Source organism: Bos indicus x Bos taurus, chromosome 16 (assembly GCF_003369695.1).
Source record: "Bos indicus x Bos taurus breed Angus x Brahman F1 hybrid chromosome 16, Bos_hybrid_MaternalHap_v2.0, whole genome shotgun sequence".
NCBI classification, from domain to species: Eukaryota; Metazoa; Chordata; class Mammalia; order Artiodactyla; family Bovidae; genus Bos; species Bos indicus x Bos taurus.
The window spans coordinates 6,932,373-6,945,007 of NC_040091.1; positions in this window are offsets into that span (position 1 = coordinate 6,932,373).

Genomic DNA, 12,635 nt, shown 5'->3' on the forward strand with positions numbered 1-12,635 from the left:
TGTGGTAATAATTTGGGATTTTATTTCCTTAAATATGCTCAGAATGTTTATATATCAATATTTCAGAACTCATCTGATATAAAATATCCTAGTAGAATATTGAAATTGGACAAGAACTGGACAATTTCCCACCGTATAGGATGGGGAAAGTATGTTTGAATTTCATCACTGCATTTCTAGGAATAATGTTTAATTTGGGGTTCCTGCTTAAACCTCAGACCAATAGAAGTAGCTAGTGTGTCCAGAAGCATATTCAGGCCTTTCTCCTACTTCCTTCCTTTAAGTCATTTTCACTTAATTAGTGATGATATTTTAATAAAAGAAAAACAATAATGAAAACAGAGTGAATTACCTTAATCAGAAATGGCATAAAGGATTATAAAAGAACATTTGTATAATACCCAGGATGGGCTTTCAACTCCAGAATCTTATAGAATTATGTAATGATTGATGTTCTTGAATGGGAGGAAATAGATCTGGGAAGAATAAACTGTAGCATCCTGTGCTTATTTGTACATATTATTTCCTTGATATAGTTTGGCAAAACAGAAAATTAAACATAATTAGCAAAAACAAAAATAAGAATTCAGTACCTAGAACCTTGTAAAAGACTTTCAAATCGATGCACCGTGTATAGGAAGACAGCATTCACTGCATAAATTTGAAAAGGTGTGACGTTCAACTTGTTTCCCTTGCCACTGATTTCTATCACAAGAATTTGTTTTACCAGTGATGGAATGTGGTGGGCCAGCACACCTAGTCTCCAAGCCAGCCCTGAGCTCTGAATCTCCAACTCCCCTGAGAGATGTAATATGCCCTGTCATATCATTAGGCAAGGATGTCACTGCTGCTGCTGCTGCTGCTAAGTCACTTCAGATGTGTCCGACCCTGTGCGACCCCATAGATGGCAGCCCACCAGGCTCCCCCGTCCCGGGGATTCTCCAGGCAAGAACACTGGAGTGGGTTGCCATTTCCTTCTCCAATGCATGAAAGTGAAAAGTGAAAGTGAAGTCGATCAGTCGTGTCCGACCCTCAGCGACCCCATGGACTGCAGCCTTCCAGGCTCCTCCCTCTGTGGGATTTTCCATGCAAGAGTACTGGGGTGGGGTGCCATTGCCTTCTCCGAAGGATGTCACAGTCACCAGCAATTGTAGCCACCATAGATGGTGAGCTGGTGAGCCCTAACAGCACTTAGGAAGGAGAAGAATGCCAGCTATCAGACTGTAGCCCCTCCCTACTGTGAGTGAGCGCCATGCCCGCTCAGGATGAGAAAAACACAGGATTCTGGCCCCAGAATAGCTGAGATGCATATCAAAGAAATGATTTCAGTGACCCCAGTCTCTTACATCTACTCATATACAGAAAAAGTGCTAAATTCCTTAACTTGAGATATCTGGTTTCCTTTAGTAATAATCTTTTGATGTTAAGACTACCTACCCTTTCTTACAAAACTTCTATATCACCTGGTTCTTTCTCTCACGTCCTGGAAGCATTTCTCTCAGGGTCACTTGAGATGCTAGCTCTTGGTCTTGAGGCCCTAAGAATTTGTACCACCTAAAACGGAACTCTCAATTTTTAGGTTGTGAATATTTTTTAAGTTTGCACCCCTTTCCTACTAGCCTTGATTACTGCATTTTTAAATACCAGAATATCCTAAAGTCAATATCTTATAGTTTTACCTTTTCCTATGAAGTGAAACATTACATAAATAATGGTATTGCCATTAGAAAGGGAACATGATGATAATAGTATGCATAGCATGATGACATTTGTGAAAATAAAAAGAATATGCATAAGTACTATGGAAACACAAGAAAATGGCTAAAAGAGCATATAGAAACAAGAGCATATCCTTGGGAAGGAAGTGAAACCTAATGGGATGAAATGGAATTTCAATTTTTTTGTCTTAAATATTTTTTAGCTAAAACATATAGAGTTTTCAATTAAAATACATAAAGCAATGACTTCCTTGGTTGTCCAGTAGTTAGGACTCTGTGCTTCCAATGCTAGGGACTCAGGTTGATCCCTGGTGGGGTAACTAAAATCCCACATGCTGTAAGGCGTGGTCAAAAAGAAAAAAAAAATGTATATAAAACAAATGGTAAGCAAAATGGAGTGCCCTAAAAGTATGAGTAATTACAAAAATGTAATTATAAAATTAGGTGTAAACATCAGAAACATTGAAAGTACACCATGTCATTTAAATACACAGGTACGATTGCTACTTCAGTTTTTTTTCTATAAATGAAATTTAAAGACTTTCCATATAGTGTTTGAATTTTTTTATCTCTCAGGTATATGTGTAGGCATTATATCTAAATGAAACAATTTCAGTGCTTATGAACTGCATCTGTTCCAAATTTCACAAATTCTTTAATATTAAAACTCAAAAGCAATACAAAAAGAGCTTTAAAAATCAACCTGAACACTGATGTTAAGGCTTCCCTACTAAAAAACTTAAAAATAATGACCTGAACCTTTTTTGTAAAGTCTAGCTTTCTAGGTCTTTTGCTGAAAGAATACCCCTCTTACCTACTACTGCTGCTGCTGCTGCTGCTAAGTCGCTTCAGTTGTATCTGACTCTGGCAGTCAGATGGCAGTCCACCAGGCTCCCCGATCCCTGGGATCCTCCAGGCAAGAATACTGGAGTGGATTGCCATTTCCTTCTCCAATGCTTGAAAGTGAAAAGTGAAAGTGAAGTCGCTCAGTCGTGTCCAACTCTTAGCGACCCCAGAGAGTGCAGCCTACCAGGCTCCTCCATCCATGGGATTTTTCAGGCAAGAGTACTGGAGTGGGGTGCCATTGCCTTCTCCGACCTTACTACTGAGAGCATTAAAATTCCCAGGAAAATGGGAGATATGTTATTGTAACATATAATATAATAAAAGGATTTTTATTCCCTGTAGAGAAAGTCTTCTGTCATTTTTTCTCTTGTCCAGTAAATATATATATGTTAAGGGTATTTGCTTTGTTACTTGTCTGTTACTGAGTGCTCTAATACTGAATGAGTCCCTGGTGTCACTTAGTTCTCTGTGTGATTAAGCTGTGAAAAAAATTCTCTAAGGCCAAACTATTTATTTATATGCATGGAAGATTCTATGATCAACAATAGCAAGCTCTATTTTAAAATTAAATCAAATAAGGACCTTTAAAATACACTAATATATATATAGATAGAATGAGGTTCATGACATTGTACAGGAGACAGGGATCAAGACCATCCCCATGGAAAAGAAATGCAAAAAAGCAAAATGGCTGTCTGGGGAGGCCTTACAAATAGCTGTGAAAAGAAGAGAAGTGAAAAGCAAAGGAGAAAAGGAAAGATATAAGCATCTGAATGCAGAGTTCCAAAGAATAGCAAGAAGAGATAAGAAAGACTTCTTCAGTGATCAGTGGAAAGAAATAGAGGAAAACAACAGAATGGGAAAGACTAGAGATCTCTTCAAGAAAATCAGAGATACCAAAGGAACATTTCATGCAAAGATGAGCTCGATAAAGGACAGAAATGGTATGGACCTAACAGAAGCAGAAGATATTAAGAAGAGATGGCAAGAATACACAGAAGAACTGTACAAAAAAGATCTTCACGACCCAGATAATCACGATGGTGTGATCACTGACCTAGAGCCAGACATCCTGGAATGTGAAGTCAAGTGGGCCTTAGAAAGCATCACTACGAACAAAACTAGTGGAGGTGATGGAATTCCAGTTGAGCTATTCCAAATCCTGAAAGATGATGCTGTGAAAGTGCTGCACTCAATATGCCAGAAAATTTGGAAAACTCAGCAGTGGCCATAAGACTGGAAAAAGTCAGTTTTCATTCTAATCCCAAAGAAAGGCAATGTGAAAGAATGCTCAAACTACCGCACAATTGCACTCATCTCACACGCTAGTGAAGAAATGCTCAAAATTCTCCAAGCCAGGCTTCAGCAATATGTGAACCGTGAACTTCCTGATGTTCAAGCTGGATTTAGAAAAGGCAGAGGAACGAGAGATCAATTTGCCAACATCCACTGGATCATGGAAAAAGCAAGAGAGTTCCAGAAAAACATCTATTTCTGCTTTATTGACTATACCAAAGCCTTTGACTGTATGGATCACAAAATACTGTGGAAAATTCTGAAAGAGATGGGAATACCAGACCATCTGATCTGCCTCTTGAGAAATTTGTATGCAGGTCAGGAAGCAACAGTTAGAACTGGACATGGAACAACAGACTGGTTCCAGATAGGAAAAGGAGTATGTCAAGGCTGTATATGGTCACCCTGTTTATTTAACTTATATGCAGAGCACATCATGAGAAACGCTGGACTGGAAGAAACACAAGCTGGAATCAAGATTGCCGGGAGATACGTTGCTATTTATTAGATTCAAGAAGAGTTTTATTTAATTTGAATATGCTTTATGTACCATACACTGATTAACAAATTAAAAATGAATGCAAGAAGAAGTATTAAAAAAAAAAAAAAAAGATTGCCAGGCAGAAATATCAATAACCTAGACATGCAGATGACACTACCTTTATGGCAGAAAGTGAAGAGGAACTAAAAAGCCTCTTGATGAAAGTGAAAGTGGAGAGTGAAAAAGTTGGCTGAAAGCTCAACATTCACAAAATGAAGATCATGGCATCCGGTCCCGTCACTTCATGGGAAATAGATGGAGAAGCGGTGGAAACAGTGTCAGACTTTATTTTTCTGGGCTCCAAAATCACTGCAGATTGTGACTGCAGCCATGAAATTAAAAGACGCTTACTCCTTGGAAGGAAAGTTACAACCAACCTAGATAGCATATTCAAAAGCAGAGACATTACTTTGCCAACAAAGGTCCGTCTGGTCAAGGCTATGGTTTTTCCTGTGGTCATGTATGGATGTAAGAGTTGGACTATGAAGAAGGCTGAGCGCCAAAGAATTGATGCTTTTGAACTGTGGTGTTGGAGAAGACTCTTGAGAGTCTTGGACTGCAAGGAGATCCAACCAGTCCATTCTGAAGGAGATCAGCCCTAGGATTTCTTTGGAAGGAATGATGCTAAAGCTGAAACTCCAGTACTTTGGCCACCTCATGTGAAGAGTTGACTCAATGGAAAAGACTCTGATGCTGGGAGGGATTGGGGGCAAGGGGAGAAGGGGACACCAGAGGATGAGGTGCTTGGGTGGCATCACTGACTCGATGGATGTGAGTCTCAGTGAACTCTGGGAGTTGGTGTTGGACAAGGAGGCCTGGTGTGCTGTGATGCATGGGGTCACAAAGAGTCAGACACGACTGAGTGACTGATCTGATCTGATCTGTACATTTTTTTTTATTCTTTTTTTTAAATTTTATTTTATTTTTAAACTTTACAATATTGTATTAGTTTTGCCAAACATCAAAATAGATCCACCACAGGTATACATGTGTTCCCCATCCTGAACCCTCCTCCCTCCTCCCTCCCTATACCATCCCTCTGGGTCGTCCCTGTGCACCAGCCCCAAGCATCCAGTATCGTGCATTGAACCTGGACTGGTAACTCGTTTCATACATGATATTGTACATGTTTCAATGCCATTCTCCCAAATCTTCCCACCCTCTCCCTCTCCAACAGAGTCCAGAAGATTGTTCTATACATCAGTGTCTCTTTTGCTGTCTCATACACAGGGTTATTGTTACCATCTTTCTAAATTCCATATATATGCATTAGTATACTGTATTGGTATTTTTCCTTCTGGCTTACTTCACTCTGTATAATAGGCTCCAGTTTCATCCACCTCATTAGAACTGATTCAAATATATTCTTTTTAATGGCTGAATAATACTCCATTGTGTACATGTACCACAGTTGTCTTATCCATTCATTTGCTGATGGACATCTAGGTTGCTTCCATGTCCTGGCTATTATAAACAGTGCTGTGATGAACACTGGGGTACACGTGTCTCTTTCCCTTCTGGTTTCCTCAGTGTGTATGCCCAGCAGTGGGATTGCTGGATCATAAGGCAGTTCTATTTCCAGTATTTTAAGGAATCTCCACACTGTTCTCCATAGTGGCTGTACTAGTTTGCATTCCCACCAACAGTGTAAGAAGGTTCCCTTTTCTCCACACCCTCTCCAGCATTTATTGCTTGTAGACTTTTGGATCACAGGCATTCTGACTGGCATGAAATGGTACCTCATAGTGGTTTTGATTTGCATTTCTCTGATAATGAGTGATGTTGAGCATCTTTTCATGTGTTTGTTAGCCATCTGTATGTCTTCTTTGGAGAAATGTCTGTTGAGTTCTTTGGCCCATTTTTTGATTGGGTCATTTATTTTTCTGGAGTTGAGCTCTAGGAGTTGCTTGTATATTTTTAAGATTAGTTGTTTGTCTGTTGCTTCTTTTGCTATTATTTTCTCCCATTCTGAAGGCTGTCTTTTCACCTTGCTGATAGTTTCCTTTTATGTGCAGAAGCTTTTAAGGTTAATTAGGTCCCATTTGTTTATTTTTGCTTTTATTTCCAGTATTCTGGGAGGTGGGTCATAGAGGATCCTGCTGTGATGTATGTCAGAGAGTGTTTTGCCTATGTTCTCCTCTAGGAGTTTTATAGTTTCTGGTCTTACATTGAGATCTTTAATCCATTTTGAGTTTATTTTTGTGTATGGTGTTAGAAAGTGTTCTCATTTCATTCGTTTACAAGTGGTTGACCAGATTTCCCAGCACCACTTGTTAAAGAGATTATCTTTAATCCATTGTATATTCTTGCCTCCTTTGTCAAAAATAAGGTGTCCATAGGTGTGTGGATTTATTTCTGTGCTTTCTATTTTGTTCCATTGATCTATATTTCTGTCTTTGTGCCAGTACCATACTGTCTTGATAACTGTGGCTCTGTAGTAGAGCCTGAAGTCAGGTAGGTTGATTCCTCCAGTTCCATTCTTCTTTCTCAAGATAACTTTGGCTATTCGAGGTTTTTTGTATTTCCATACAAATTGTGAAATTATTTGTTCTAGCTCTGTGAAGAATACTGTTGGTAGCTTGATAGGGATTGCATTGAATCTATAAATTGCTTTGGGTAGTATACTCATTTTCACTATATTGATTCTTCCAATCCAGGAACATGGTATATTTCTCCATCTATTAGTGTCCTCTTTGATTTCGTTCACCAGTGTTTTATAGTTTTCTATATATAGGTCTTTAGTTTCTTTAGGTAGATATATTCCTAAGTATTTCATTCTTTTCGTTGCAATGGTGAATGGAATTGTTTCCTTAATTTCTCTTTCTATTTTCTCATTATTAGTGTATAGGAATGCAAGGGATTTCTGTGTGTTGATTTTATATCCTGCAACTTTACTATAGTCACTTATTAGTTCTAGTAATTTTCTGGTGGAGTCTTTAGGGTTTTCTATGTAGAGAATCATGTCATCTGCAAATAGTGAGAGTTTTACTTCTTCTTTTCCAATTTGGATTCCTTTTATTTTTTTGTGTGCTCTGATTGCTGTGGCCAAAACTTCCAAAACTATGTTGAATAGTAATGGTGAAAGTGGGCACCCTTGTCTTTTTCCTGACTTGAGAGGAAACACTTTCAATTTTTCACCATTGAGGATAATGTTTGCTGTGGGTTTGTACATCTTATGATAGGTCAGAATATTCATGTATATCTCACCATTTCTATATCTACATCTAAATCTGTATTTATATCGCCTGAAGAGGAAAAGACCACTGAATGCAGGCATTAAAAGTTATTGTTCACTTGCCATACTATCAGCAACTTAGTAAAGGCCTCCTGTCTCTCAAAGTACCTAATTTTATCTACTGGATAAAACCAAATTTTTTCTTTGGATCTCATTTCATCTAATGAAAGCATTGTTTAACTCAACACAGAAATACACACATGCACATACATGCACAAACAGCTTTTTTTTTTTTTTTTAGGCCAGTGTTTATCTCATACTCTTTAGTGTCAATAGTTTCACATTTTATTTAAAAGTTAAAGCAGAAAAATGAATCCAGTGTTCATAGATATAAGAAATAGGATCATGAATATGTAAAAAGAAAAGAAAGTTTGGAATATCAGAGGTTCCAAGGCACAGTTTGCATTTTTTGTAAACATTTATTCTCTTACAAATTTTTAAGTTTGCTCTAAATATTTAAGATTTATATTTATGACTGAAGAGAAGTACAACATTGCTATAGCTTGATGATGATGGTCAATTTTGCAGTCTTTTACACTACTGCCATATTTTGCCTTTTCCCAGAAGACTAACTCGGGATTTTGCAAGAAGCATTTATATTTTAATTTAAAAATGACACACAGGTACAAAAATGAAAATACAGACCAATGGAACAAGATAGAGAGCCCAGAAATAAACACATGCACATTCAGTTAATTAATCTACAACAAAGGAGTTAAGAATATACAATGAAGAAAAACAGTCTCCTCAATAAATGATGCTGGGAAGCTAGATAACTACATGTAAAAGAATGAAATTAAAACATTTTCTAACAACACACACACATACAAATAAACTCAAAAGGAATTAAAGGCCTAAATGTAAGACTGGATACTACAAAACTAGAGGAAAACATACATAGAACCTCTGATATAAATCACGGCAATATCTTTATGAATTTGACTCCTAGAGTAATAGAAATAAACAAATGGGACCTAGTTAAACTTAAAAAGTTCTGCTCAGCAAAGGAAACCAAAAACAAAGAAATGACAACCTACAGAACAGGGGAAAATATTTGTGAATGATGTGATTAACCTCCAGGGATTAATCTCTAAAATATAAAAACAGCTTATGAAGTTTAATATAAAAAATAAAAATAAAAACAACAACCCAATCCAAAAATGGGCAGAAGATCTAAATGCACATTTCTCTGAAGCAGACATACAGATGGCCAACAGACACATGAAAAGATGCCCAACATTTCTAATTATTAGAGAAATGAAAATCAAAACTATAGTGAGATACCACTTCACACCAGTCCAATCATTATCCAAAAATGTACAAATAATAAAGGCTGGAAAGGGTGTGGAGAAAAGAGAACTCTTCTAAACTGTTGGTGGGAATGTAAACTGCTACAACCAGCATGGAGAACAGTAAGGAGGTTCTTAAAAAACTAAAAATAGAGCAACCATATGACCCAGCAATACCTCTCCTGGGCATACATCCAGAGGAAACCATAATTTACAAAGATACAGGCACCCCGATGTTCAGTGCAACACTTTTACAACAACTGAGACATGGAAGCAACCTAAATGTCCATCAAAAGAGGAATGGATAAAGAAGAGGTGGGACATGTATACAAGGGTATATTATTCAGTCATAAAAAAGGATGAAATAATGCCACTTGCAGCAACATAGATGGACCTAGACATTATCATACTAAGTGAAGTAAGACAGAGAAAGACAAACATCGTATGGTATTGTGTATATGTTGATTCTTAAAAATAAAAAGAGATACAAACAAACTTACATACAAAACAAAACAAACCAAAAAACATGGAAAACAAATTTATGGTTATCAAAGGGGAAAAGCAAGGGGAATAAATTAGGAGTTTGGGATTAAAATGTACACAATACTATATATAAACTATAAAACTGACAAAGACCTACAGTATAGCACCAGGAATTATACTCAATATTTTGCAATATCCTCTAAGAGAAAAGAATCTGAAAAAAATAGAGATGTGTGTGTGTGTGTGTGTGTGTGTGTGTGTGTTTAGTTGCTAAGTCATGTCCGATTCTTTATAAACCCATGGACTGCAGTCCTCCAAGCTCCTCTGTCCATGGGATTTCCCAGGCAAGAATATTGGATCAGTTTGCCATTTCCATCTCCAGGGCACTTTCCCCACCCAGGGCTTGAACCCTCACCTCCTGCATTGGCAGACAGATTCTTTACTGCGGAGCCACCAGGGAAGCCCAGAGATACATATGGAGTATATATATATAAACTTTGCTGTACACCTGAAATTAACACAACATTGTAAATCAACTATACTTCAATAAAAATGAAGTATTAATTCAAAAAACAAATTTTTAAATGGCCTACAAGTAATTTGACTCCAAGAAAAGTAAGCAATAATTTAAGTATCAGCATTTATATATCTCCATTACATAAGACTCTTCAAGTGACCCCTGTTCCCTTCCCACTGTATGCTCCTACCTCTATCTCTAGTCTCAGGCCTCAGTCTGACGTCAAACACTACATGTGTACAACTTGCATTGTGGATCTGGGAGAAGGAAAATCCCAGTTTTATTGTTTAATAGCCATTGGAGTGTTATGAACTTAATTTTGTCCTCCTACATTTTTCTGTTGGAGTCTTAATTCTGTATCTACACAGAAAGAAAGCCATGAGAGAGCCCAGTGAGAAGGCAGTCATCTCAAAGCCAAGGACGGACTTCTCAAGAAAAACCAACTTGATCTTAACTCCTAGCCTCCAGAACATGAGAGAATAATGTTCTGTCTGTGGTATTTTGTGATGGCAGCCCTAGTAAACTAAGACAAGATCCTAAAACATCTTTGAATCTAAATTACTTTAACTATTTATATACCTTATAATGACAACAGATTGTATTGACTAACATGTGAAATAAACTAGAAACAATGATGTACATACCCATAAATCTTATTTTCTCTCAGTATGTTTTTCCTGGGACTTCCAGTTCCATTGAACTCATTCCCAGGGCTTCCCTGGTGACTCAGAGGTAAAGAAACATGCCAATTCAGGAGATGTGGGTTTTATCTCTGGGTCAGGAAGACCCCCTGAAGAAGGAAAAGGCAACCCGCCCCAGTATTCTTGCCTGGGAAATCCCACAGACAGAGGAGCCTGGAGGCTCTAGTCCATGGGGTTGCAAAGAGTCAGGTACAACTTAGCAACTAAACAACAACAAACTCAATTCCATCAGTGGTTCATGTTATAAATATAAGGGCAGAAAATGAGAAGAGAAAAAGTTAATAATCAAAGGCATCTACAAAAATTTCATTTGCATAACATTTACAAAATATTATTCAAATAATATCATTTTATTTTTACTTTCCTCTAGTTCTGATAATAGTATTTTTCAAGAATATGTCTGTTAGAATATTAATTTTATCTTTAAATGAAAATTTTGAAATGAATAACACCCTTATAAATTCTTACAGTATTACAATGTAAGTAAATAAAAAATGAAAATGACTTCATCTTTTATAAGCAATTAATGGATTTTTGGTCTCATATTTAAACATCACTTTGTTGGGTCTCCCAAATATTCTGCCTGGAACTTGTCAGTAACATTGAAGTGTGCCAACAACTCAGGAGAAGAGATCTTTCTCTGCCCCAATTTGCCTCACTTCATAACCCCATAGACTCCTTACAGTTTTTTCTTGACAAAAAGCTGATAATCATGATTAATCCCTCACTTTCTTTCCCTTCCCATTTAACATCTGCGGCAGTCCATGGGGTCTCGAAGAATCGGACACGACTGAGCGACTTCACTTTCACTTTTCACTTTGATGCACTGGAGAAGGAAATGGCAACCCACTCCAGTGTTCTTGCCTGGAGAATCCCAGCGACGGGGGAACCTGGTGGGCTGCCGTCTATGGGGTCGCACAGAGTCGGACACGACTGAGGCGACTTAGCAGCAGCAGCAGCAGATCAACATTCAGAATATGACCACCCTCCCCACCTCCATCTCCACCAGTTCTGATTCAAATCTCCCCTGAATTATTTTAATTACATTAACTTATCTATTTTAATAGATACACGTCTGTTACTGACCTTTCCCTCTTTCTCACTCCTTCCTTACATTATGTTCTTTTCAGTCCTTGAGCCAGGAACCCTGCAAAGGATCAGGCCACACACCTCAACTCTCCTCCAGCAAGGGAGCTTTACCTCTCAGGACAGTCCCACACATGCTCTTTTCTTCCATCAATTTCCCCAAAACCAACTGAATCCGCACTTGATCACCATTGTCTCTAATTAAAGGTAGGGAGAAGACAGGAACTGATATTAAATACATCTGGCAATTCTAGACTAGTTAAGTTTTTACTTGTGTGGGTGCCCATGCACACATGCACTCAGTCGTGTCCACCTCTTTGCGATCCCCTGGAGTGTAGCCCACAAGGCTCCTGTGTCCATGGATTTCTCCAGGCAAGAATACTGGAGTGGGCTTCTATTTCATTCTCTAGGGAATCTTCCTAGCCCAGGGACTGAACCCGAGTCTCTTGCCTCTTCTACAATGAAAGGCAGATTCTTTACCTCTGCATCCCATGGGAAGCCCATTTAAGTACATGAAATTATTACATTCATTTAACAGACAATGAAACCAATGAGCATCTGGAGTATTTGTATAACTCTGAACAAGTGCTAATCTAGCTAACTAGTAGCAGCACTGGGATTCAAACCCAGATAACTCTGAGGCTAATTCCCACACCCCATCTACCACATGCTGCCTTGAAGACATTCTTTAGCACTTCTCACTGGCCTCACTGGTATTCCGGAATGACCATTCTGGCAGGTAGTAAGAGGACGTGTTTAGGAAGCAGAACAAAGCAGAATTTGAAGACTATATCTTCATATTAAAATAGAAATAAACATTTCTAACATGGAGAGTTCTTTAATTAAATCAAAGAACCCAGATAAAGAAGTTAGCACCATTACTAGGAAAGACTAAGAACACACACACACAGATACACACCTTG